This window comes from Scyliorhinus torazame, chromosome 3, assembly GCF_047496885.1.
Source record: "Scyliorhinus torazame isolate Kashiwa2021f chromosome 3, sScyTor2.1, whole genome shotgun sequence".
NCBI classification, from domain to species: domain Eukaryota; kingdom Metazoa; phylum Chordata; class Chondrichthyes; order Carcharhiniformes; family Scyliorhinidae; genus Scyliorhinus; species Scyliorhinus torazame.
Genome location: NC_092709.1, coordinates 162,807,435 through 162,835,016, shown reverse-complemented (window position 1 = coordinate 162,835,016; position 27,582 = coordinate 162,807,435). Strand labels below are relative to the sequence as shown.

Sequence of the window (27,582 nt, the reverse complement as noted above, 5' to 3'; positions counted from 1 at the left end):
GCCTCATGTGTACGGCACCATCTGTCATCGAGGACTTGCCGGAACCGGCAAGCCGTTGAAGACTCCGGCTGCGCAGGGGAACGGTGCAACATATCTGCCATTTGAATGCACACGTAGCACCGTGAGAGTATGGGGGAGGAGACCTGCCCCCCTGGTGGCCGTCAGGTGATGGTCACCCTGAACATTTACACCACGGGGTCCTTCCAGGCACCGAGTGGGGACCAGTCCAGGGTCTCACAGACCTCGGTGCACAGGTGCATCCTTGCCATCAAGGAGGCCCTATATGCCCAGGGAGCTCAATATATCCATTTCAATGTGGGCCGAGCCCACCAGGATGCCTGGGCAGCAGGTTTCGCCGCCATCGAAGAGATGCCCCGGGTCCAGGGGGTGATAGATGATTTTTCCGTCACCCTACAAGCACCTGCAGGTGATGGGTTGCACTATACCAACCGAAAGGGGTACCACTCAATGAACATGCGCTGATGTGTGACAATCAGCTGCGCATCATTTACCTCTGCGCCTGATACCCGGGCAGTATGCACGACGCCTTCATCCTGGCACATTCAGCAATTCCTGACATGTTTGAGACGCCTCCTCAGCTGGGGGGTTGGCTTCTGAGCAACAGGGGTTATCCACTGCGGTCGTGGCTAATCCGGTGGCCACGGACCGACGCGGAGACCCGCTACAACGGCCCAAGAGCATGATCAAAGTGCTCTGGCCTCCGGAAGATGCGGTTCAGGTGCCAGGACCGCTCTGGAGGGGCCCTTCAGTATGATGCTGAGAGGGTCGCACTCATTGTGGCGGCCAATGCGCCCTCCACAAAATCGCACAGCAGAGGGGCGATTTGGTGGTGGAGGAGGAACACCAGGTTTTGTCCGACAAGGAGGATGCAGCCTCACCCCCCAGCCACCCTCCTCCGTGATACATACCTGCCGCACTACGGGGTGTGGGCCCTGGGTTGGCAGTAACACTGGGTCTGATCCATGGGATGGAAGATAATGATCGCCCGCCTGCGATCAGCTCTGGTGCCCCACATCATCTGACAATGTCTCATCCTGCCCACGGTATACACACCTGGGATGTTCCTGCATGCGAGCTGGCCATTCCATCACACGGTCCCATCGATTCCCATGGGTGACGGTGGTACAGACGGCCAGGGGAGGGGCTGGGGAGCCCGAGCCACCCATATCATCTACCCATTTCACCCCCGGCCCCCCTACCCTGCTCTGGCCAGCCCAGCCCAGCCCATCTCTCACACCCTTCTGACAGGGCACTGAGACAGGTTGTAACAGTGGTAACAGGTGTTTAACATGAACAAATATTTACAGGTTTGTGCCCTAGCCCCTATAATTAAACTGTGCTTTGCACCTGTGCCAACTTAACTAGTGTCTAAATTTCTGGCATTATGAGCCCTAAAGCTACGACTAGGTGGTTCCCAAGATGGTTGAGCCTGCTGTGGCCTGCAGAGTGGCCCAAGGAGTGGCCTGCTGTGATTCCCACCCTGCGACCTGCGTCCCCATAGACGGCCATTTTCTGGGGCGACCAGGCCTGGATGGGCCCGGCTGGTGCTCGGGTGTCCCAGGTGGCATGGTGCCGCACTGTTCTGCCTGCTGCCCACCAGATGCACTAGGGACAGGGGAGGGGGGGGGGGGGGGGGAGGCGAGTCCGCGGTGCTGCGGTGTACTGTCACCTCCACTGCGGAGGTCACCGGTACGCGCCCCATCACCTTCCCCGCCCTCAGAGTGTCCGATGGCCCCCTGGCTATTCCATGGGACGGGGGTGCGAGCAGAGCTATGCCCTCAGGCACCCCTGCCACCTGGCGATGCCAGCCATGGAGGCCGGCTCTGATCGCGACCTGGGTCCACACTCTCGCGGCCATGGAACACGGAGTGGGCCATCGCAGTCTGGGACTGCATCACATCACCCATTGACTGTGCCCACCACCTTCTGGGTCTGTGTCACATCAGTCGGTGACTGTGTCATCTCCTTCTGGGACTGGGCCACCTTCCTCTGTGTCTGCACCACGTCGGCCAGTGCCTGTGCAAATCTGTCGACGTTCCCAGCAATGGCCTGCTGTGACTGGGCCACACTCAGGAGTGCCGCTGCGATGTCGAGGTGGCTCTGTCATATAGTTATCTGTGAGACGACAACCCTGTCCTGGGCCTCAACCAGTGCCTGCACAGAATGGACATTGCTGATCCATAGCTGAAACCGTCGCCCCCAATGCCTCAGGAGGTGATGCCGACCATGTGAGCCACCCGTGCAGTGCAAGCCTGGGTGGCTCACATGGTCGGCATCACCTCCTGTTGCTGCACACGGTTGGACTCCTCCAACTGCACCTGCAGGTGCTGGATGATCCCCGACAATCCCTCATGTAGTCCCTGGCTCTGTGAGTGCATCTCCACGATTGATAGGACTGTTCGTTCCAGAAGCCTGAAACCCATCTGGACGGCAGCTAGTTCCTGGGGTTGGCCTGGCCTCCGACCGTCCGCCCCCTCGGGTGTTTCTATCTCCACCCGCTGTACCATATCAGCTGTGTGATGCGCACCTGATAGTGTCTCAGGGGCCACTTCACTAAAGTGCCCAACCGAGGTGACTGTCTCTGGGATGTTTGAGGGTGTTGGAGACAGCTGTGATGGAAAATCACTGTCATCCTCAGACTCGAGTCTCGGATGGAGAGCTGTCATCCGAGCTACTCTTATCGCTGCTGTGATCATGGGGTCACTCTGGCTGTGGCACTGGCTGGGGGCAGGGAACGCCAGATGGTCCTGCCCCATCACCAGCAGGTCCCACAGGACAAGACACATCATTAGACCATGGGGTGGGGGATGATGAAATTTGGGGTGGTGTGGGGTGAGGGTGGTGTGTGGAGGGGTGGGGGTGAGGGTGGTGTGTGGGGGTGGGGGGGGGGGATGTTGAGGAACCACAACTCAGCAGGCTCTCACACCCTCGCCACGCCAAATTCCATCTCGGCGACCTCCCTTTCCTTTGGGCTGTTGACCACGTCCAGGATCCTCTGTTCAAAGAACAAAGATGTGGAGATGCCGGCGTTGGACTGGGGTGAGCACAGTAAGAAGTCTTACAACACCAGGTTAAAGTCCAATAGGTTTGTTTCGAATCACTAGCTTTTGGAGCGCTGCTCCTTCCTCAGGTGAATGAAGAGGTATGTCCCAGAAACATATATATATAGACAAATTCAAAGATGCCAGACAATGCTTGGAATGCGAGCATTAGCAGGTGATTAAATCTTTACAGATCCAGAGATGAGGTAACCCCAGGTTAAAGAGGTGTGAATTGTGTCAAGCCAGGACAGTTGGTAGGATTTTGCAGGCCAGATGGTGGTGGATGAATGTAATGCGACATGAATCCAAGGTCCCGGTTGAGGACGCACTCATGTGTGCGGAACGTGGCTATAAGTTTCTACTCGGCGATTCTACGTTGTCGCGCGTCCTGAAGGCCGCCTTGGAGAACGCTTACCCGGAGATCAGGGGCTGAATGCCCTTGACTGCTGAAGTGTTCCCCGGCTGGAAGGGAACATTCCTGCCTGGTGATTGTCACGCGATGTCCGTTCATTCGTTGTCGCAGCGTCTGCATGGTCTCGTCAATGTACCACGCTTCGGGACATCCTTTCCTGCAGCGTATGAGGTAGATAACGTTGTGCCGCGTACCTGGTGGGTGGTGTTCTCACGTGTAATGGTGGGATCCATGTCGATGATCTGGCACGTCTTGCAGAGATTGCCATGGCAGGGTTGTGTGGTGTCGTGGTCACTGTTCTGAAGGCTGGGTAGTTTGCTGCAAACAATGGTTTGTTTGAGGTTGCGCGGTTGTTTGAAGGCAAGTAGTGGGGGTGTGGGGATGACCTTGGCAAGATGTTCATCTTCATCAATGACGTATTGAAGGCTGTGAAGAAGATGTTGTATTTTCTCCGCTCCGGGAAAGTACTGGACGACGAAGGGTATTCTGTCGGTTGTGTCCCTTGTATGTCTTCTGAGGAGGTGATCAAACAGGTGGATGAGGGTAAAGCAGTTGATGTGGTGTATATGGATTTCAGTAAAGCGTTTGATAAGGTTCCCCATGGTAGGCTACTGCAGAAAATACGGAGGCATGGGATTCAGGGTGATTTAGCAGTTTGGATCAGAAATTGGCTAGCTGGAAGAAGACAAAGGGTGGTGGTTGATGGGAAATGTTCAGACTGGAGTCCAGTTACTAGTGGTGTACCACAAGGATCTGTTTTGGGGCCACTGCTGTTTGCCATTTTTATAAATGACCTGGAGGAGGGCGTAGAAGGATGGGTGAGTAAATTTGCAGATGACACTAAAGCCGGTGGAGTTGTGGACAGTGCGGACGGATGTTACAAGTTACAGAGGCGCATAGACAAGCTGCAGTGCTGGGCTGAGAGGAGGCAAATGGAGTTTAATGCAGAAAAGTGTGAGGTGATTCATTTTGGAAGGAATAACAGGAAGACAGAGTACTGGGCTAATGGTAAGATTCTTGGCAGTGTGGATGAGCAGAGAGATCTCGGTGTCCATGTACATAGATCCCTGAAAGTTGCCACCCAGGTTGAGAGGGTTATTAAGAAGGCGTACGGTGTGTTAGCTTTTATTGGTAGAGGATTGAGTTTCGGAGCCATGAGGTCATGTTGCAGCTGTACAAAACTCTGGTGCGGCCGCATTTGGAATATTGCGTGCAGTTCTGGTCGTCGCATTATAGAAAGGATGTGGAAGCATTGGAAAGGATGCAGAGGAGATTTACCAGAATCTTGCCTGGTATGGAGGGAATATGTTATGAGGAAAGGCTGAGGGACCTGAGGCTGTTTTCGTTAGAGAGAAGAAGGTTAAGAGGTGACTTAATTGAGGCATACAAGATGATCAGAGGATTGGATAGGGTGGACAGTCAGAGCCTTCTTCCTCAGATGGTGATGCCTAGCACGAGGGGACATAGCTTTAAATTGAGGGGAGATAGATATAAGACAGATGTCAGAGATAGGTTCTTTATTCAGAGAGTAGTAAGGGCATGGAGTGCCCTGCCTGCAACAGTAGTGGACTCGCCAACACTAAGGGCTTTCAAATGGTCATTGGATAGACATATGGACGATAAGGGAATAGTGCAGATGTGCTTTAGAGTGGTTTCACAGGTCGGCGCAACATCGAGGGCCCAAGGGCCTGTACTGCGCTGTAATGTTCTATGTTCTATGTCGGTGCGGTTTTTTGCTGTGACGCGTTGGAACTGTGATCGATGAGTCGAGCGCCATATCCCGTTCGTATGAGAGCATCTTTCAACGTCTGTAGATGTCTGTTATGCTCCTCCTCCTCTGAGCAGATCCTGTGAATACGAAGAGCTTGTCCATAGGGGATGGCTTCTTTAATGTGTTTAGGGTGGAAGCTAGAGAAGTGGAGCATTGTGAGATTATCCGTGGGCTTGCGGTAAAGCGAGGTGCTGAGGTGACCGTCCTTGATGGAGACGAGTGTGTCCAAGAATGCAACTGATTTTGGAAAGTAGTCCATGGTGAGTCTGATGGCGGGATGGAACTTATTGATGACGTTGTGTAGTCGTTTCAGTGATTCTTCGCTGTGGGTCCGATGGAAAAAAATGTCATTGATGTATCTGGTGTATAACGTCGGTTGAAGGTCCTGTGCGGTGAGTAGGTCTTGTTCAAACTTGTGCATGAAAATGTTGGCGTATTGGGGTGCGAATTTAGTCCCCATGGCTGTTCCGTGCGTCTGGATGAAGAACTTGTTGTCGAAGGTGAAGACGTTGTGATCCAGAATGAAGCGGATGAGTTGCAGAATTGCGTCTGGAGATTGGCAGTTGTCGGTGTTGAGTACTGAGGCTGTTGCAGCAATGCCGTCGTCATGGGGGATGCTGGTATAGAGTGCCGAGACGTCCATTGTGACGAGGAATGTTCCTGGTTCAACTGGTCCATGGGTGCTGAGTTTCTGTAGGAAGTCCGTTGTGTCACGACAGAAGCTGGGCTTCATGGGTACGAATGGTTTCAAGATGCCCTCGATGTAGCCAGAGAAGTTCTCACACAGGGTCCCATTGCCTGAAATGATAGGACGGCCTGGTGTGTTGGCATTGTGTATTTTCGGGAGGCAGTAGAGATCTCCAATGCGGGGAGTACGTGGGATGAGAGCACGTAGGGTGCTCTGATGATCTGGATCCAAGGTCTTGATCAGTCTGTTAAGTTGGCGGATGTGTTCCTTTGTCGGATCTGCGGGTAACTGTCTGTAGTGTTCTTGGTTTTGAGTTGTAGGTATACTTCTTTGCAGTAGTCTGTTCTGTTCAGTATGACAGTCTGCTGGTTTGATGACGATGCTGCGGTTGGTCTTGAGAGCGCGGATGGCATTGCGTTGTGCTTGGGTGACGTTCGGGGCTGTCTTGTGAATGCGACTGATGAATCAGATTTCCCTGTATTGTTTTCTACTGTGGTACCGAACAAAGAACAAAGAAAAGTACAGCACAGGAACAGGCCCTTCGGCCCTCCAAGCCTGCGCCGACCATGCTGCCCGTCTAAACTAAAATCTTCTACACTTCCGGGGTCCGTATCCCTCTCTTCCCATCCTATTCATGTATTTGTCAAGATGCCCCTTAAATGTCACTATCATCATCAAGTCCTCAATGTCTGTCCTCCGACCGTCCACCCCCTCGGGTGTTTCTATCTCCACCCGCTGTACCAGATCAGCTGTGTGATGCGCACCAGATAGTGTCTCAGGGGCCACTTCACTAAAGTGCCCAACACACGTGACTGTCTCTGGGATGGTTCATCCAAAGTGAGGGGCCGCAGGTCCGGTGCTCCTACTCCTGTCTTCTCCCACTCCCGGAAGTTGTGCGCGGCCTTCTCCTAGGGGGTTGCGGGGGTGACACAAACCGAAAACAACAGTGTTAGACGGTCTGACGCATGCAGCCCAGGGGATGGGTAGCTGGTTGCCCCAATGAGCAGGGTGTTACCTAGCCATGGCAACGTTATGGGTACTGGCATGTGGTGCAGGATGGGGGTTCGCCAGCCCTCCGGGTACGGGGGTGGGTGTGTGTGGGGTTACGGGTGTGTGTGTGTGGGACAGGGGTTGGTGCCAGGGGCACAGTGCTGTCTACTGACCGTGGCCGCCCTGAAGAAGTTGTGCAGTTTTTTGTGGCACTGCAGGCCGGTCCAGACGACGTTTCCCAATGCGCTGACCACTTCTGCCACTTGCACCCAGGCCCTGCGGCAGCTGTCAGCTTCCTTCCCGGGCCGGGGTACAGGGTCCATCCTCCCCTCCTCCATGACACCCAGGAGGGTGTCGAGCTCTGTTGCTTGAACCTTGGGGCTGCTCTCCTCCCTGTTATTTTGTTAGTTGGGATTCTGTATGTGGGGAGTAGTGTGTTTATGCGGTTGCAGCTTGTCAGCCTCCTGAGTGTCAATCGCGAAAGCGGCGAATCCGGCACCGTATCTCATTACAATCGAATGTGTTCCACCTGGCACTGGTGCTAGCCCCTTAACTGTAGTGGAATCGGTCCAGGTGTAGCGCTAGTTTTGCTGTCATGAAAGGTCACGAATTCTACATCGGTGTCAACACGGAAAATCCCACCCGGGTTCTTTAAAACATTTTCATCAGATACTCCCTGAGATTGTGAATAGAATTGTATATTTCTCTTTAGTGAATTCTAGAAATTCGCACCATTTAATTAGTTACATAATTTTTAATAAGATTTTTTCTGGGTGGATGCAGCCTGTTCATTCATCTATTGAATCAGAGTTTGAATCCTTACTCAAGAGATTAGGGTTGCAATTATTTTACTGCAGTTTTGGCAACAGAATTTGCTCACGTTTTCATTATGCCAGTGCCATCAATGCTGCAAGTACTTGGCCTAGCCTTCTAACTATTGATGTGAGATTTCCTCCGAGAGATCGTCTTGCATCAATTTTGCTTCTCATTAGCTGCATTATTAATCACATCAGCTCTTTTCAATCAGTTAGCAAATTCAGTGGCAGAGGGCACTGAACATTTCTGCGCATTTTTTTTTGCAATTCTTTTCCCTGCTCAATGGAGTTTGTGTAGAGCCAGGAAAACTGTCTCCTCCCCAATTATCACTGCTGCACAAATGGTGCTGCTGCCCTCCTGCTAGTTGCAGTATACTCACAGCTATAAGTTAACATAGTTTGGCATATCTAAATCCAGTTATTAACAGGCATGATCCATAGTACAAAGCTGCCCCTAGTTCAACACTGACTTGCTTTAAGTTGGAAGTGTGATGATGAATGCAATAGGAATTCTGTGCTGAGATTGGGGTGAGATATATTGTTTCATTATACAACCACCCCATGTTACACCTGCCACTGAATTCAACAATTGAAATGGAACAATATCCAATTCTTCACTAATTACAAGAGCAAAAAAAAGTGAGCCCAAACAACAGTTGATAGAATTAAAGCAATTATCTGATTTAGCGAGACAGAACTGGTTGATAACACTGAAACAAAAATATACAATATCACAGGAAAGGCACAAGTTCAGTGCCTAACTCCACTGAACTCAATTTCAATCTTGTGACACAAGAATGAGTAGATACTATGTGTGTCCCCATGGGATGAATGGAGTCAACAGATCAGTCACTGATTCCAAAAATAAAGAGAAGATGAACTTTTCCAAGTGAGTTACGGGAAATAAAAATACCAATCAAGTAGAAAATACAAAATAGGCAAAAAAAATAATTTTGTTGCATTTTCTATGACTGAGAAGGAAGGCCAGTGTTCCCCCTTGGCCTCCAGCAAAGCTTTGCTGAATGGATATCTGTGCACAGTAATGTAGAGCAATTTTAGCCAGTGTTCACCGCGGACAAAAATGCGATGCCGACGGAAAATTTGACGAAACCACAGGAATGAGAATCTCGACGGCAAGACCTTGTTTTGAGATTTCCCCCATCACTCACCGGTGGCGCATTAAGGTGGGTACTCATTTAAAGGGCGTTTCTGTTACATGTTAACTCCAGGTAGGGAATTTTCCCCTTGCCAATGTATTGTCACACCGGTGAGGTTTACAGCAACTTTAGCAAAACATGAAGCTTTCAAGGAGCACCCGCTGGGGTGACACTGCCAGGGGCTGTGATGGGGTGGTTCCCCTTATGCGTGTGGAGGTGGGGGTTGTCGCTCTGCAAGTGTGGGAAGCAGAGGATGTTTTGCCCTGGTGCTTGCATGCAGGGGTTGCCCCGATACTAACAGGTGGTCCCCCATGTCCTGCAGGGGAAGGGGGGGGGGTAGCCTCTCTGGGATCTTTTAGTCAGCCGGAATGTGTCACCTGGAGCCCAATCTCTATGGAGCCGGCATTGCCAGCACTATCAGGCCCTGTCGGAGTGATGGCAGAAGCGGCGCCCACAGATTCTTTGTGCACAGAGTGCAGAGAATCTAATGAGAGAACCCGGCTGTTCGTTTGGAGATCTACCAGTTTTCTCACCAAAACCGACACTCTGAAAATTTATTGGAAGATTTCACCCAGTATGTGTGCAAAAATGTTAAATTCTATGCACGGGTACCCACTTCATTTTTTTCCCAATCAAGGGACAATTTAGCGTGGCCAATCCACCTACCCTGCACATCTTTGGGTTGTGGGGGTGAAACCCACGCAAACACAGGAAGAATGTGCAAACTCCACACAGACAGTGACCCAGAGCCTGGATCGAACCTGGGACCTCAGCACTGTGAGGCAGCAGTGCTAACCACTGTGCCACCGTGCTGCCCGCTGTAAACCTCTTCTGAAGGAAAACCCTACAGTAAAATTGTTCGCACTTCTGTAGTCATTGTCTGTGATCCCTCTCGGTATTGGTCTACTGTTAGAGATTGCTATCAAAGTAGAGATTGCTACTATAAGGATGGGTACAGGGGATTTAGCTTTTGCAACAGGAATTCAATGTACAAACTGTCACGTGGCAGATTGAGTCTAACTTTTTTCTAACATTTCTGCTTCACTGTGATTGGATATTCAATGGGAGTGTAATTGAAGCACCCAGATTTTTTACTTCTGCACCTCTGCTGTACCCATGAGTGCACCACAACAACCACTTGAAAGTTTTGCTTCAAATAATTTAACCAGTGTAGTACCGGAGGAAATTAACTGTTCTTCTACTAATGAGTCTATACAACCATTCATTCTTACTCTCAGCCAAATCAGCCGAAACCAAAGAAAGACATTGGGTGAAATTGTCCGTTTGGGAGACTAAGTATTGACGCCAGTACTGAATTGTGTGCGGTTCGCGTTCCTGTTGGCGGCACTATTTATGGAGCAATTCATGACATGCTAATGGACCAGTACTCTGCTGGAGCGAATTCTGAGCAATTCCTGGCCCAGCGGGCATGCTAACCGTTGGGGATGGTATTAGTGCCAAAGAGCCTGTCAGCTGGAGCTGTTTTTAAGCACTCCACTTACCACTCACTCACTGCATCCACCAAGATGACTCAGAGAAGGCCAGCCCCCCAAGGTCGAGGGTTTGAGGTGGACTTATGCCAGTAAGGAGAGCAAAGGAGACCCTTTTCCCCAGCGTGGGTTGCAGACGCAAGCCTTCCCTCCTGAAAGTTGTGTGGGAGGTGGTGGCTGAGGCACTCAGCGCTGCCAGTCTCATCAGGAGGAGACCGCGAATGATCCGGAGGGATGGGGGTCACTGGTGAGGCCCCAGCTCTGAAGGAGAACCAAGGAGGGTTCCAAAGGTTACTCTGCAGGTTCCCTCTGGCTGGGGTGAGCTGTGCTGATCCCTTTCTTCCTCTGGAATGGGGCAGTACTTCTGAGGAGTACCAACACCTGATGGGCTCCTGATTGAGCTTGGCCCTTGATGATACAACTGGGGTATGAGGGTGTCCAAAGGGATGGTCTAGGTGGGCTTCCAGATGACCAGAGGCCTTCACAGCATTTAAAGGACACAGGCAGCACTCAGCAGTGTGAGCAGCCAGGAGCCGATAAGTAAAACCAAAGGGGTGCGTTTAAAAGACAGACGGCAGCAATGGTGGTCTAAATAGGCCACTCTGATCCTGAGGGGGACACACCCCAAGTCCACAGACCTGGCACCAAGTCGCTACTCGCTACTGCCTCCTATCCGGGAAGCCATCCCCCGCAAGCCCAACACTTTTCAATTGTTTTTCAGTATTTTTTTAGCCTCCTACTCCCCCTCCGCAGCCATGGCACCCACATTTGTAAATACCTGTACTAATTCACGCCCGCAAGACGTCCGCCTGAGGAGCCTCGCCTCGCAGAAGGTCAGAACATACTGTGTGAAACCGGCTAATCATATTTAAATGCATGCAAATGCTGGTTTAGCATGCCGCTGCCAGTATGGTGTGCAAACCTCGCTATCGCCACCAGTGAGAGACAAGAGCATGGCGCTCAAAGCGGCGCCGGGCACAAACATTGATTTTGGCTCCATCCGATCATGGTTTGTGTTTTTGACACCGTGAGTTGGAGAATTTCACCCACTGGCTCAGCTTTTCTTGTCAAAATAACCGCCAGATTAATGACACTCAATATTTATGCATAAGAGACTTCCGGGTGCGGCGATGACCAGCTGAGTCACACGTTTCGGCAGCTCCCGGTGAAACTGACTTTTGGGCTCTTGATAGGAGCCCCAACGGCAATTTTGATGGCTAAAAACACTGTGCGGTAAACCAGAAGGGAATCCCCCCTGGATACGGATGAAAAAAGGAGGAGAAAGTGGCCGGATTGCAGTGGATCCTTTAGAACAGCGGCAAGGAAGGCAAGCAAAAACCAAGATGGCGTCGGAAGGTGGCAGTTTAACATGGGGCCCTGAACAACAAGAGTTCTTGAAATGCTGTGTGGAAGAGCTCAAAAAGGAAATGAAGAAAGAGCTGTTGGCCCCGATACTACAGGCGATCGAAGGGCTAAAGGAGGAACAAAAGACCCAGGAGCGGGAGCTTCGGGCCGTGAAGGCAAAGGCAGCCGAGAATGAGGACGACATACAGGGCCTGGTGGTGAAGATGGAGACGCGTGAGGCACATCAGAAACAATGTGTGGAAAGGTTGGAGGCACTGGAGAACAACGCAAGGCGGAACAACCTGAGGATTCTTGGTCTTCCTGAAGGTGCGGAGGGAGCGGACGTCGGGGCATATGTGAGCACGATGCTGCACTCGTTAATGGGAGCGGAGGCCCCGGCGGGTCCGTTGGAGGTGGAGGGAGCATACCGAGTGATGGCGCGAGGACCGAGAGCAGGAGAAATTCCCAGAGCCATAGTGGTGAGATTCCTCCGTTTTAAGGATAGCGAAATGGTCCTTAGATGGGCAAAGAAAACTCGGAGCAGTAAATGGGAGAACGCAGTGATCCGCATTTATCAAGACTGGAGTGCGGAGGTGGCGAGAAGGAGGGCGAGCTTTAATCGGGCCAAGGCGGTGCTTCATAAAAAGAAGATAAAATTTGGAACGCTGCAACCGGCAAGACTGTGGGTCACATATCGAGGGAGGCACCACTACTTTGAGACGGCGGATGAAGCGTGGACTTTTATTGTGGAAGAAAAACTGGAATGAGCGGGTTATTAAAAAGAACGTTTGAACAAAGTGGTGGGGCGAATGTGGGGGGCGAAGAGGGGGGTTAAAAAGGGGGGAAAGAGGAGTTTTATGTACTAATCCTGCGATGTGGTAACTTTTCTCTCTTCCACAGGTGGTGATGGGGGGAGGAGGGGAGGTGGAGGAGATGGGGCGTTGGCCATTGGGGGCGGGGCCAAGGGAGAAGCGCGGGCTTGGTTCCCGCGCTATAATAATCATGGCGGGAATAGAGAAGCAGGAAGGAGGGGGAGTCGCACGGTGCGAGCCGAGGTCACGGGGGGAAGCCGAGGTCGGCCAGAGTTTGCTGACTTCTGGGAGCAACATGGGGGGAGTAATTACGCTAGCGGGGGATCTAGCGGGGGGGGTGGGAGGGGGGAATTACTGGGTTGCTGCTGCTGGGGAGAGGGGGGAGCTGGTATGGGAGGGGATGGGCGGGGGGGGCACCGCCTGGGGGAGATACAGCTGCGTGGGAACCGGGTGAGGAGCTGGAAAAAGGGGATGGCTAAACGACAAGGGGGGTGGGGTAGGAAGCCCCCCAACCCGGCTGATCACGTGGAACGTGAGAGGGCTGAACGGGCCGATAAAGAGGGCACGGGTACTCGCACACCTTAAGAAACTGAAGGCAGATGTGGTTATGTTACAGGAAACGCACCTGAAACTGATAGACCAGGTTAGGCTACGCAAAGGATGGGTAGGGCAGGTGTTCCATTCTGGGCTAGATGCGAAAAACAGGGGGGTGGCTATATTAGTGGGGAAGCGGGTAATGTTCGAGGCAAAGACTATAGTGGCGGAGAACGGGGGCAGATACGTGATGGTGAGTGGCAAACTACAGGGGGAGACGGTGGTTTTGGTAAACGTATATGCCCCGAACTGGGATGATGCCAATTTTATGAGGCGGATGCTAGGACGCATTCCAGACCTAGAGATGGGAAAGCTGATAATGGGGGGAGATTTTAATACGGTGTTGGAACCAGGGCTGGATAGGTTGAAGTCCAGGACTGGAAGGAGGCCGGCAGCAGCCAAGGTACTTAAAGATTTTATGGAGCAGATGGGAGGTGTAGACCCGTGGAGATTTAGCAGACCTAGGAGTAAGGAGTTCTTGTTTTTCTCCTATGTCCATAAAGTCTACTCGCGAATAGACTTTTTTGTGCTGGGAAGGGCGTTGATCCCGAAGGTGAGGGGAATGAAGTATACGGCTATAGCCATTTCGGATCACGCTCCACACTGGGTAGACTTGGAGATAGGGGAGGAAACAGGAGGGCGCCCACCCTGGAGAATGGACATGGGACTAATGGCAGATGAGGGGGTGTGTCTAAGGGTGAGGGGGTGCATTGAAAAGTACTTGGAACTCAATGATAATGGGGAGGTCCAGGTGGGAGTGGTCTGGGAGGCGCTGAAGGCGGTGGTTAGAGGGGAGCTGATATCAATAAGGGCACATAAAGGGAAGCAGGAGAGTAAGGAACGGGAGCGGTTGCTGCAAGAACTTTTGAGGGTGGACAGACAATATGCGGAAGCACCGGAGGAGGGACTGTACAGGGAAAGGCAAAGGCTACACGTAGAATTTGACTTTCTGACTACGGGCACTGCAGAGGCACAATGGAGGAAGGCACAGGGTGTACAGTACGAATATGGGGAGAAGGCGAGCAGGTTGCTGGCACACCAATTGAGGAAAAGGGGAGCAACGAGGGAAATAGTGGGAGTGAGGGATGAGGAAGGAGAGATGGAGCGGGGAGCGGAGAGAGTGAATGGAGTGTTCAAGACATTTTATAAAAAATTATATGAAGCTCAACCCCCGGATGGGAGGGAGAGAATGATGGGCTTCTTGGATCGGCTGCAATTTCCCAAGGTGGAAGAGCAGGAAAGGTTGGGACTGGGAGCACAGATCGAGGTAGAAGAAGTGGTGAAAGGAATTAGGAGCATGCAGGCGGGAAAGGCCCCGGGACCGGATGGATTCCCAGTCAAATTCTATAGAAAATATGTGGACTTGCTCGCCCCGGTATTGACGAGGACCTTTAATGAGGCAAAGGAAAGGGGACAACTGCCCCCGACTATGTCTGAAGCAACGATATCGCTTCTCTTAAAGAAGGAAAAGGACCCGCTACAATGCGGGTCCTATAGACCTATTTCCCTCCTAAATGTAGATGCCAAGATCCTGGCCAAGGTAATGGCAATGAGAATAGAGGAATGTGTCCCGGGGGTGGTCCACGAGGACCAAACTGGGTTTGTGAAGGGGAGACAGCTGAACACGAATATACGGAGGCTGTTAGGGGTAATGATGATGGCCCCACCAGAGGGGGAAACGGAGATAGTAGTGGCGATGGATGCCGAGAAAGCATTTGATAGAGTGGAGTGGGATTATTTGTGGGAGGTGTTGAGGAGATTTGGTTTTGGAGAGGGGTATGTTAGATGGGTGCAGCTGTTGTATAGGGCCCCGATGGCGAGCGTGGTCACGAATGGATGGGGATCTGCATATTTTCGGCTCCATAGAGGAACAAGGCAGGGATGCCCTCTGTCCCCATTATTGTTTGCACTGGCGATTGAGCCCCTGGCGATAGCGTTAAGGGGTTCCAAGAAGTGGAGGGGAGTACTTAGAGGAGGAGAAGAACACCGGGTATCTTTGTATGCGGACGATTTGCTACTATACGTGGCAGACCCGGCGGAGGGGATGCCAGAAATAATGCGGATACTTGGGGAGTTTGGGGATATTTCAGGGTATAAATTGAACATGGGGAAAAGTGAGTTGTTTGTGGTGCATCCAAGGGAGCAGAGTAGAGAAATAGAGGACCTACCGTTGAGGAAGGTAACAAGGGACTTTCGTTACCTGGGGATCCAGATAGCCAAGAATTGGGGCACATTGCATAGGTTAAATTTAACGCGGTTGGTGGAACAAATGGAGGAGGATTTCAAGAGATGGGATATGGTATCCCTGTCACTGGCAGGGAGGGTGCAGGCGGTTAAGATGGTGGTCCTCCCGAGATTCCTCTTTGTGTTTCAGTGCCTCCCGGTGGTGATCACGAAGGCTTTTTTTAAAAGGATTGAAAAGAGCATCATGGGTTTTGTGTGGGCCGGGAAGACCCCGAGAGTGAGGAAGGGATTCTTACAGCGTAGCAGGGATTGGGGGGGGCTGGCACTACCGAGCCTAAGTGAGTATTATTGGGCCGCTAATATTTCAATGGTGAGTAAGTGGATGGGAGAGGAGGAGGGAGCGGCGTGGAAGAGATTAGAGAGGGCGTCCTGTAGGGGGACTAGCCTACAGGCTATGGTGACAGCCCCATTGCCGTTCTCACCGAGGAACTACACCACAAGCCCGGTGGTGGTGGCTACACTGAAGATTTGGGGACAGTGGAGACGGCATAGGGGAAAGACTGGAGCCTTGGGGGGGGTCCCCGATAAGAAACAACCATAGGTTTGCCCCGGGGGGAATGGATGGGGTATATGGAATGTGGCAAAGAGCAGGAATAACGCAACTGAAAGATCTGTTTGTGGATGGGAAGTTCGCGAGTCTGGGAGCGCTGACCGAGAAATATGGGTTGCCCCAAGGGAATGCATTCAGGTATATGCAACTGAGGGCTTTTGCGAGGCAACAGGTGAGGGAATTCCCGCAGCTCCCGACACAAGAGGTGCAGGACAGAGTGATCTCAAAGACATGGGTGGGGGATGGTAAGGTGTCAGATATATATAGGGAAATGAGGGACGAAGGGGAGACTATGGTAGATGAACTAAAAGGGAAATGGGAAGAAGAGCTGGGGGAGGAGATCGAGGAGGGGCTGTGGGCAGATGCCCTAAGCAGGGTAAACTCGTCGTCCTCGTGTGCCAGGCTAAGCCTGATTCAGTTTAAGGTATTACACAGAGCGCATATGACTAGAGCACGGCTCAGTAAATTTTTTGGGGTGGATGATAGGTGTGCGAGGTGCTCGAGAAGCCCAGCGAATCATACCCATATGTTTTGGTCATGCCCGGCACTACAGCGGTTTTGGATGGGGGTAACAAAGGTGCTTTCAAAAGTAGTGGGGGTCCGGGTCGAACCAAGCTGGGGGTTGGCTATATTTGGGGTTGCACAAGAGCCGGGAGTGCAGGAGGCGAGAGAGGCCGATGTTTTGGCCTTTGCGTCCCTAGTAGCCCGGCGCAGGATATTGTTAATGTGGCAAGAAGCCAAGCCCCCGGGGGTGGAGACCTGGATAAATGACATGGCAGGGTTTATAAAGCTAGAGCGGATTAAGTTCGTACTAAGGGGGTCGGCTCAAGGGTTCACCAGGCGGTGGCAACCGTTCGTCGAATACCTCACTGAAAGATAGATGGAATGGAAAAAATAAGGCAGCAGCAGCAGCCCAGGATCGGGGGTGGCGGGGTGGGGGGGAGGGGGGGGTGGGGTGGGGTGGGGGTGGGGAGGGGGGGGGGGTGGGTGGGGGGGGGGTGGGTGGGGGGGGGGGGTGGGCGGGGGGGGGTGGGTGGGGGGGGGGGTGGGCGGGGGGGGGGGAGGCGGGGAGGAGGAACCAGAAGGACTCTCAGGGTTGTTAATATATACTGTATAATATGTATAGGTCGTTGCGACAGATAATTATATATTGGACTGTTAGATTATATTTTTGGAGAGTGTTACTTATGATAAGGCAGTTGCCAATTAGGGTTAGTTTTCATTTTTGTTATTTATTATTTATTCATTTTTTGTTTATGAAATAGGTCATTGTTATAATATTGTGTAAAGGATGCACAATGTACTGTGTTGGTTGACCAAAGATTTTCAATAAAATATTTATTAAAAAAAAAATATTTATGCATAAAATGTAAATCAATTTTAGACCAGGCGCAGATGCTTAGTTAAACTCAAATAACTAAAAGTAGCTATCTGAATTAACTCACTTCACCAGTAGCTTTTCACCCCCCGAGTGTGAAGATGCTGGGCTGGATTCTCCATTATTGGGACTATGACCCCACGCCGGTGTCAAAACGGTGGAGTTTCATGTCAGAAAAACTGGCATCAAAGGGACACAAATTCCTAGCCCTGCAGGGGGCTAGCAAGGACCCGGAGTAGATCTCGCAGCTTTGGCTGCAGATACAGGCCCCTGCACTTCCAGGTCAGCGACCGTGCCGTGCTCTGTAGCGGACTTGGACCGCAGAGCTGGACCCAAAAAAGAGACCCCCCGATCGACCGCGTACCCGGCCCTCAACTCCCACACAAACATTTACCGGCCGCCTATAAGGCCCCCCCCCGCCCTCCGATCGGCCCGCCCCCGACCATGGTGGCCACGGACTGAGTCCGCAGCCGCCACGCGAGTATCCCGACCGGCTGGAACACATTAGTTCCACGCCGTCGGGTCTTCGGCCGGTCGGGGGCGGAGCGGGCCTCCCCGAGTACGCCGCTTTTCGGGCTCTGCAGAATCAGGGAACCGGCGCCGATCCCGATTTTCTGCGGGAAAATGGATTCTCCGCCCCCTCGCCGGCCGTGTTTTCTTCAGTAGCTATGAACTAAAGTTGGCACAGAAAGTTCAATCTTGTTCATTCCAGTCTTAGCATTCTTTTAACAATTGGATAATTGCTAGTTACTCACTGGCACTGAAAATGAACGATTACATGTATCCAATACGATTCCTTCAGATTTTAATTGTGAAATTTTAAAATTGACTCACCTTAATTTTTTTCCTTTTTACTTGCCTCTTTTTTTCCCTCATCTCTCTCCTAATCCAATCATTTCGGGTGAAATTTAATCCAGGCGATGTCTTCTCACCCACTGGCTGGAGAGCAGGTGAGTGCCCTAAATCACCACTGTTGGTGAAGGTCCACTGTGTAAAGTTTAGAACCCTGGGACTGGAAATCCCACCACCTGAGAGCTGCCAGCCAATCAGAGGTTGACGGCTTTCATTACAGGCATCATCACCTGGAGTAGCTGCTGCCAGTAATGCACCTACCAGAAGCTCAGGATCAGTGATTGACCCAGACCAAGGGTAAATGAAGGTGAGATGGGGTTCATGGGATGAGGATGCCAGGAGGTCGGCGGCACGGGCAATGCCCTGCACTTTTCTGAGGCTAGTTACCTTGATCGGGCACTGAATGCCTTTGAAAGAGAGACCCCAGCAGCCCACGTTTTTGAGCTACCCACATGTCAAACCCCTCCACAAAATATTGTTGAATACGACCTGTGCTGGAAGGAGGCCCTTAAGTGAGCATTAATTCCCCATTTAAGGATCTCAATTATTATTCGGGTGGAAAGGCTGACCCTTTCCTTTATGATTCATTTTTGGTTTATGACAGTTTCCATTTGGGACTGACCCTTTAATTTGTCCCTTAGTTAATTTGATCCCGTTTACTTAGTTAATTATGTTACATAAAATAGTTGGAAAGGCTAATCCACGAGCCTTCCCATCCTGGATTTAATTGGGCAGAGGCAGGAAGGCAATGGGAACCAGGTGACACATTCCGGCTGACTAAAAGTCCCCAGCTTCCAAACTCTTCACCCAGGGCATTAAATTCCACCCTGTATTTCTCTCTCACGCCTAATTTGACATTGAATTAATTCACTCTAATTTACACTCGCTATTCTAGTGCGCTGTGGTCACAATGCTTCAATCTGATTGGTTAAGGTGATGCAGTTACTTTATGCCTTGTTCACTCAGGTCCCAGTTGCCTCTTTACCTTGTTGTAACCTTATTAGCTACCACTTTCAGTAGTTTATCATGCAAAAAAATGAAAACCTTGACATACAAGGGCAATTAAATCTAATTAATGGCAGGCACTTGCTACACTGTCTTGCTACAGTGACATTTCATCCATTGTTTGAGAACTAAATCCTGACAGAACAGCTCCAGATTGATAGATTATTAACTGTATTCCAATCTAAACCAGCTATTGCAGTTTTTCATCACTTTTCTCGATGTTTTGAAATTACTGTCAATTGATCTTGTATAAATTAGAGTATTATAAAGTATCAGAATGCAATGTTCCCAGATGTCTACTACATCCAAAAAAAACCCACACTTCAGTTATGATGAATATTTAACTACAGAGCTCAAGTTGGAATTTGACTTGGATAGTTTGAATGGATGATATCAGTCATCGGCAAGTAACTAATTATTAGATCATGGCTACTTAGTCCTTAAATTTTAATGAGTTCTACAATGATATTGCTAAGTGCATTCAATTCTCAGCAGCCTCTAGTGTGAGACCCTGAAATAAACCTAGATCTCCCGATGGTTGGAGAAGACTGGACATACCCCCAAATATATGCAATCCCTCAGAAGTCTCAATGAAAGAGTCCATGAGAATTGTCGGGTAAGTTTGAACTTCTGATGGGCAATTCGTCTGCAGCCTAGGACCCTCTGAAAATTTCTCCGACTCTGTGTTAGAGTTGGAGACTTCAGATAGTGCTGATTTACCTTTGCCGGATAGTAACCCAGTGACGTGCAATCAATTACACTCAAGACGAAGTGATTCCATAACTGAAGGCTTTAATCTGCTAGAACTCTTCTCCAGCAGCTTCGATACAGAAAGTGAAGGCTGCTGGGACGGCACCGGTTCTTATACTCCGCCTCTTGGGGCGGAGCTATGTACAACAGCCAATGGTAGACTCCTGGGTCTAACTAATGGTCATCCACCTCTTAGGTACCGCAATACCTGGTACTACCACACCCAGGAAAGTTAAAAAAAATATATTTGTATTCAAGGCTTTTCAACAAATTATATATATGCAAAATATCATAAGAATCATAGAATCATAGAATTCACAGTGCAGAAGGAGGCCATTCGGCCCATTGGGTCTGCACCGGCCCATGGAACGAGCACCCTACATAATCCCACAACTCTACCCTATCCCTATAACCCATTAACCCCACCCAACCTTTTTTTTTACACCAAGGGCAATTTAGCATTGGCCAGTCCACCTAACCTGCACATCTTTGAACCGTGGGAGGAAACCGGAGCACCCGGAGGAAACCCATGCAGGCGCGGGGAGAACATGCCAACTCCACACAGACAGTGACCCAAGCCAGGACTCTAACCTGGCACACTGGAGCTGTGAAGCAACTGTGCTAACCACTGTGCTACCATGCTGCCCCAAAGAGCATCAGACGAACATCACATAAAGCCAACAAAAAACCAAACCCTCTAGCCCCCCTGACACCAACCCTCAAACACATTCCGCCCTCCCCTTTTTAACCTCCCCAAAAGCTCCTTCCCTTAGTGACTCCTCAATCGACCTTGAAGAAATCGATGAACGATTTCCACCTCTGAGTGGACCCTTATACTGACCCCCACAGAACGAATATGGGGCAGGATTCTCCAGTCGGTGACGCCGAAATCTCATTCGGCGATCGTCTAGAGAATCCCCGTTCATGACCAAATCGGGAGCGGCACCACTTTCGTAATGCTCCACTTCCTCCGAAGCGCAGTGCCCACAGCCTGAGGACATTGCCTGAGGCACCCCTCCGATGCTCCGCCCCCAACCGGCCGAGTTCGCGACGGCGTGGGTCTTCCATTGTCTCACCCATTGGGATTTTAGCGTGGCGGCTGCGGACTCAGTCTGCGCCGCCACAGTCGGGGGAGGGTCGATCCGCGAGCTAGGGGGGACTTTATCAGGGGCTGGGGGCATTATTGGGGGGTGGTCCGGGGCACGCAAGCCAGCCAAAGGGGGGGGCACTATTTTGCAGGCCACGTCCGCGAATGACCGGCACGGCCACAGACCCGGCTATTCTCCGGGCCATATCGAAAGCTAGAGCTGGGTGCTCCAGGCTGCCTTCCTGTTGCCTCCAGCCAAACGGAGGATCAGTGGCCGTTTTGCACCGAATATTTGGGCATAAAACGCCATTGTTCTCTCGCCGGTGTCACACTCTGAGAATCCAGCCCATGATCTTCTCTAACCGTAGGAATTCGCTTACCCACGCCCGTACCTTTGGTGGCTCCAAGTCCCTCCAACATAACAAAACCTGTCACCAGGCTCTCACGGAGGCAAAGGCCAGCACATCGGTCTCGCTCCCCCTCTGTACTCCTGGGTCTTCCGACACACAAACCATTGCCACCTCCGAATTCGGGGACACCCTCACCCCCAGAATCTCGGACGTAACATCCAAGAATCTCTGCTAGACCTCCCTCAATCTATGGCACGCCCAAAACATGAGGACGCAATTCGCGGGCCCCCCGCTTCCGTGCACTGCCCACAACAATCCTCCATCAACTCAAAAAACCTGCCCATCCTCACCACCGTCATGTCAGCCCTGTGCACCACTTTCAACTGGATGAGGTTTAATCTTGCACACGACAAGGACTCAGTCACCCTCCGCAAAGCCTCAGCCCACGTCCCGGCCCCCACATCCTCTCCCAACTCCTCCAATTTGCGCTTAACATCTTCCAACAGGGCAGTTCCCACTCATCAGTTCCTTGTTAATATCTGACAGGGCAGCACGGTAGCATTGTGGATAGCACAATTGCTTCACAGCTCCAGGTTCCCAGGTTCGATTCCGACTTGGGTCACTGTCTGTGCGGAGTCTGCACATCCTCCCCGTGTGTGCGTGGGTTTCCTCCGGGTGCTCCGCCCACAGTCCAAAGATTTGCGGGTTAGGTGGATTGGTCATGATAAATTGCCCTTATTGTCCAAAATTGCCCTTAGTGTTGGGTGGGGTTACTGGGTTATGGGGATAGGGTGGAGGTGCTGAACTTGGGTAGGGTGCTCTTTCCATGAGCCGGTGCAGACTCGATGGGCCAAATGGACTCCTTCTGCACTGTAAATTCTATGATCTATGACCTTCCCCCACCTCTATTTCATCCTCCGACATAAGCTAATCTTGTAGCATGGGAGGCGGCAACCCCGGGAAAGACGGCACCTCTCCTCTCACAAAATTACAAACTTGCACGTATCTAAACCCATTCCCCTTCGACAACTCAGACAATTCCTCCAACTCCTCTAGCCCTGCACATTTGCACCCTATAAACAAGTCCCTGAAGTACTCAATCCCCAACTGCCGCCACCCCTGGAACCTCATATCCAATCTGGCCAGCACAACCTATGGTTATCACAAGTATGCGCCCTCTAACATCACGTGCTGAATACACTGCCCACACACGTAATAGAATACCTGGCTTGTAAGAATGGCAGTGGGGCAACAACAAACCCTCGAGCTGTTCCCCTACACGATGATGCCTCCACCCGTCCCCAAACCGTCGTCTCCTCCATGGCCCAATTCCTCACTATCGCAATGTTTGGAGCCCAATAATTTTGGCAATGCCAGCACCCCCGACCCTCCCCACGCCCGCTCCAGAAAAGCCCACACGCCCCTGAGATTGATCCATTAACTTTCCTGAAAAACGATTTTGGGACAAAGATTGGGAGGTTCTGAAACACAAACAGAAACCTGGGCAGCACTGTCATTTTTACTGTCTGCACCCACCCAGCCAGAGACAACGGCAAAACATCCCACCTCGTAAACTCCACCTTCATCCTCTCTACCAATCGGGCCAAGTTCAACCTGTGCAGCTGGGCCCAGCTCCATGCCACATGGATATTGAGGTATTTATAGCTCATCTCCACCACCCTAAACGGCAACTGCCCTAACCTCCTTTCTTGCCCCCTAGCATTGATCGGGAACACCTCACTCTTTCCCATTTTCAATTTATCTCGAAAAACTGCCAGATTTTCCCAGGAACCCCATAATCCCCCCAAATGCAGCCCAGCGCGTCTGAAATATAGAATAACAGATTATCTGCTTACAGTGAAAACCTATGCTCGACCAAAACCACCACTCCACTCCCACTCCGCTGGCTCAATTCCTCTACACTCTTTCAACGCCCTAAGTGCCATTGCCAGTTGCTGTATCGCCAAGGCGAAAAGCAACGAGGAGAGCGGGCACCTCGTTTCATCCCACAGTGTAACCCAAAGTACCTTGAGCTCACTTGGTTCATCCGCACACTTGCTATCGGCACCTTATACAGCAACCAGACTAAACCACATACCCCTGCCCGTTTAGGGTGGTGGAGATGAGCTATAAATACCTCAATATCCATGTGGACAGTAAAAATGACAGTGCTACCCGAACATGAACCTCCCCAACACCTCAAACAAATATGCCCACTCCACCCGATCAAAAGCCTTTTCCTTCATGGACAAGGTGGGCTGAATTGTCACCAGCTGTGCTGTAACTTTTCTATGATTATAACCTGTCCAGACCCGGAGTCTTCCCCGCCTGCATCGCACCCATGCCCTCTACCAGCTCCCGCAGCGCAATGGGGGCCGTCAGGCCCTGCACCCGCCCCTCTTCCACCTTGGGAAACTGAAACCAATCCAGGAAGCACCCCCCACCCCCTTGGGAGCTCATACTCATAGAGCCTATATTGAAGGCCTCAAATACTCCAATCACCCCCTCCAGATTCAGCACCACCTTATCACCTTCATCCCTCACTCTATCAATTGTCATGTGAGAGTACCTTTAAGAAATGGGGGTTTATAAAATAGCTGTAGTGGATGTACCTTTAAGAAATGGATGGTTATCAGTGATGTCAGAGTGTGGGTAGAGCTGGGCTCTCTGTCTGCTTTTACTTTCGCTTTGGGCTCACAGCTACAGGGTGTGTTTAGTTTTGTTTTAGATTTGGAGAAGCTGCAGTCACAGCAAGATGTGTATGAATCTCTGCAAGCTTATGAATGTTCATTTGGTGATTTCAAAGCGGTAACTGTTCTCAGTAGTGAAGTTAAACCTGATGTATTTCTGTAAAAAGAGTTCTTTTTGTCTTATGGATGTTGCAAGGAAACATTAAGAGTTACTTAGAGAGTACTGCATTTTGGGGGGGATTTATTGGTGTTGATAGTTGTTAAGATGTTTACTGTGGGTTTATAAAGTGTTAACTGGTTTCAAAAATAAACATTGTTTTACTTTAAAAGTACTGTAGATTTCTGTTGCATCACACCTGCGGAGTGAGCCCATGTGCTCCCTATAACCTCAATCTATTCAAAGTTGTGTGTCAGATGACCTCCATGATACACTTTTGGGTTCTCTAAACACTGGCCCATAACACAATCTCCCTTGCCGCTGTTTGCTTCTTCAACTGATGGGCCAGAATCTTACTTGCCTTCTCCCATACTCATACACTGCCTCTCCGCCACCATCCCACCGCCTTCCCCATTGACAGTAACCCAAACTCCATCTGGAGCGCTGTCTACTTCGGCAACCCCTCCTCCGGTGCCACCGAGTACCTCCTATCCACCCTCCACATCTCATCAACCATTCTTGCCCTCTTCTCCCGCTCCACCCTCTCTATGTGTGCCCGAATCGAAATAAACTTCCCTGTAACTACAACCTTGAATACCTCGCACAACGTGGCGGCTAAGACCTGCCCCGTATCATTCACCTCCACATAGTCCTGAATGGCAGCCCTCACCCACTTACACATCCACTCCTCCGCCAAGAGCCCCACATCTAACCTCCACTGCGGCGTTGGGCCACCCCCCACAAATCCACCCCGAACCACCCACAAATCCACCCAGTGTGACACGTGGTCAGAGACTATGGCCGCCAAATACCCCAAGTCGGACACCCGCGCCAACAGCGCCTTGTCCATTACAAAAAAATCGATCCAGGAATACACCTGGCGCACCCTTGAGAAGTTTGAAAATTCCTTTGCCCTCAGCTTCCCAAATCTCCACGGGTCTGCCCCCCCTATGCACTCTATGAACCCCCTCAGCTCCCTAGCCACTGTCAACCTCAACAACTTTGGATTTGACCCGTCCAAGCTCAGGTTCAGGACACTATTAAAATCCCCCCCCCCCCCCATTATCAACCGGTGTAGATCTGAATCCGGAATCCTCCCCAACACCCTCACCATAAATCCACATCATCCCAATTTGGGGAGTAAACATTAATCAGGACCACTGCCATCCCCTACAGCTTCCCACAACCCACCATATATCTACCCCCCGGATGACCCACAATTCTCCCCACCTCTAATGTCACCCTTTTATTGCCCAACACCACCACTCCCCTCATCTTCATATCCAGCCACGAGTGAAATACCTACCCCATCCATCCCTTCTTCAGCCTTGCCTAATTCCCCCAACTTCAGGTGCGTCTCCTGCAGAAACAACACGTCTGCCTTCAGACTCGGGTGCGTGAAAACGCGGCAGTTCAACTGGTCCAATCAACCCTCACATGTTTCACGCCATCTTTCCTTCCGAACTTCAATGCACCTAACCACACCCATGTCAGCAGCCTCCCTCAGTCCCCAAACAAAGAACCACCCCACCCCGTGCCTTCCTTCTGGTAAACCCCCACTTCATTTCCATTAACTAGCCTGCCCAGCTAGCATTGCGACTCCTGCCCAAAGCCTCTAACCACCCCAGCCCCCTACAATCCACCCCCTCCTCCCAACCACCTACAAAGAAGATCAGAGTAAACACACCATTGCTGTTCTCAAGTCAAAACCCACCCAAAATACCCATCCCATACACTTTACCATACATACAAAACTCCTCTCCATAGTTCAGTGTCCTCACACTCCTCCCTGTTGATGGTCTCTCATAAAGTTCATCACCTCCTCCGGCGAGTCAAAATAAAACTCGTGCTTCTGCTAAGTGACCCATAAGGGGGCAGGATACAGAATCCCAAACCTCACTCTCTTCTTGAACAGGGCAACCTTTACCCAGTTGAACCCAGCTCTCCTCTTCGCCAGCTCCGCACCCAGGTCCTGGTAGACCCGTAACTCACTCCCTTCCCAGGTACACCTGCTGGTCAGCCTCGTCCACTGCAAAATCGTTTCCTTGTCCAAGAAACGGTGCAACTGCACCACCATCTCCCTCAGCGGCTCCCCCATCTGTGGCGGCATCCGCAGTGCCCTGTGTGCCCCTTCCATCTCGAGGCACCGATCAAAGGCCCCTCTTCCCCCATCAACTGCTCCAACATCCTTGCGGCGTCTGCTCCCTCGATACCCACGGATATCCCGACTATCCTCAGATTCTGTAACCTGGAGCGATTCTACAGGTCCTCCAAATTCTTTCGCAGCCTCTTCTGGCTGTCCACTACCATCCCCAACTCTGCCGCCAGCGAGGCCATCCGCTCCTCATGCTCCCCCACCCCCTCCTCCACCTTCTGAAATCCCAGACCATGAGCCATCAGCCTCTGCCCACTTTCTCAATCGCCACCCTAAGTGGCTCCACCACCATCGCCAAGTCCTCCAAAGCCTTCCTCTGCTGCTGGAACTTATTATTTAAAAACTCTACCAGCTGCTCCGTCGACCATTGGGTGGGCAGTGCTGCCCCCTTGCCCTCCATTTTGACCTGTGGCGCACCACAAAAATGCCCTGATCCAGCTGCTCTCTCTTTCTCGTAGCATTTCTCGTCCTCTGATCCATGCACCAGATTCACCAGAGGAGTATTACCTTCCTTGGGCACTCTCACACCTTTTGCCCTCAAAATTACCCCCATACGGGTGGGAAAGGACCAACAAAATCCACCTTGAGGGAAAGCCACCTAATGTGTGACCACTCACTCCATGGCCTCCACCAGAAGTCCATTGCCCAGGAAATGTCAGAAAAACTTTGTCTATCACCTAGGTTACTATCCAGTTCTCCCCCAATCATTCACACTGAGCACCCAGACAAGCTCCCTTGAACCCCAACCACCCCTTGATACTTCAACTACCTGTTGACCAGATCTCCTTAATCCCTTGACTCATCAGAACGTACTTGACTACCCCTGAACTGACAACCCCTTCACAACACTTACTCATCTGCCACTCTGACCAACTCATCCCTCACCTAGCCACTGCACTATCCACTTACCCACTTAACACTGTGTACCTTATCCCCTTATCACCCCATTCATTACCAACTTACCCAACCTACCCCTTACTCTCTTATCTTCTCCACCCTACCCTCTCATTTACTAACCATGTGTAGCGCACAAAGACTCCGAGAGACGAATAGAGTGAAGTCAAACAAACAAAGAACAAAGAAATGTACAGCACAGGAACAGGCCCTTCGGCCCTCCAAGCCCGTGCCGACCATACTGCCCGACTAAACTACAATCTTCTACACTTCCTGGGTCCGTATCCTTCTATTCCCATCCTATTCATATATTTGTCCCTGCTTCCACTACCTCC

General features: G+C 51.1%; 1 long non-coding RNA gene across 1 annotated transcript in view; it reads right to left on the bottom strand.

Annotated features, from left to right (window-relative positions):
• LOC140409551 (uncharacterized) overlaps window positions 1-18,240 on the bottom strand; it is a 64,060-nt gene extending 45,820 nt beyond the window's left edge. The window contains exon 1 of the long non-coding RNA XR_011940391.1: window positions 18,142-18,240. This is a non-coding gene — a long non-coding RNA (uncharacterized lncRNA). The remainder of the gene's footprint in view (window positions 1-18,141) is intronic.
• Window positions 18,241-27,582: the final 9,342 nt, after the last annotated feature.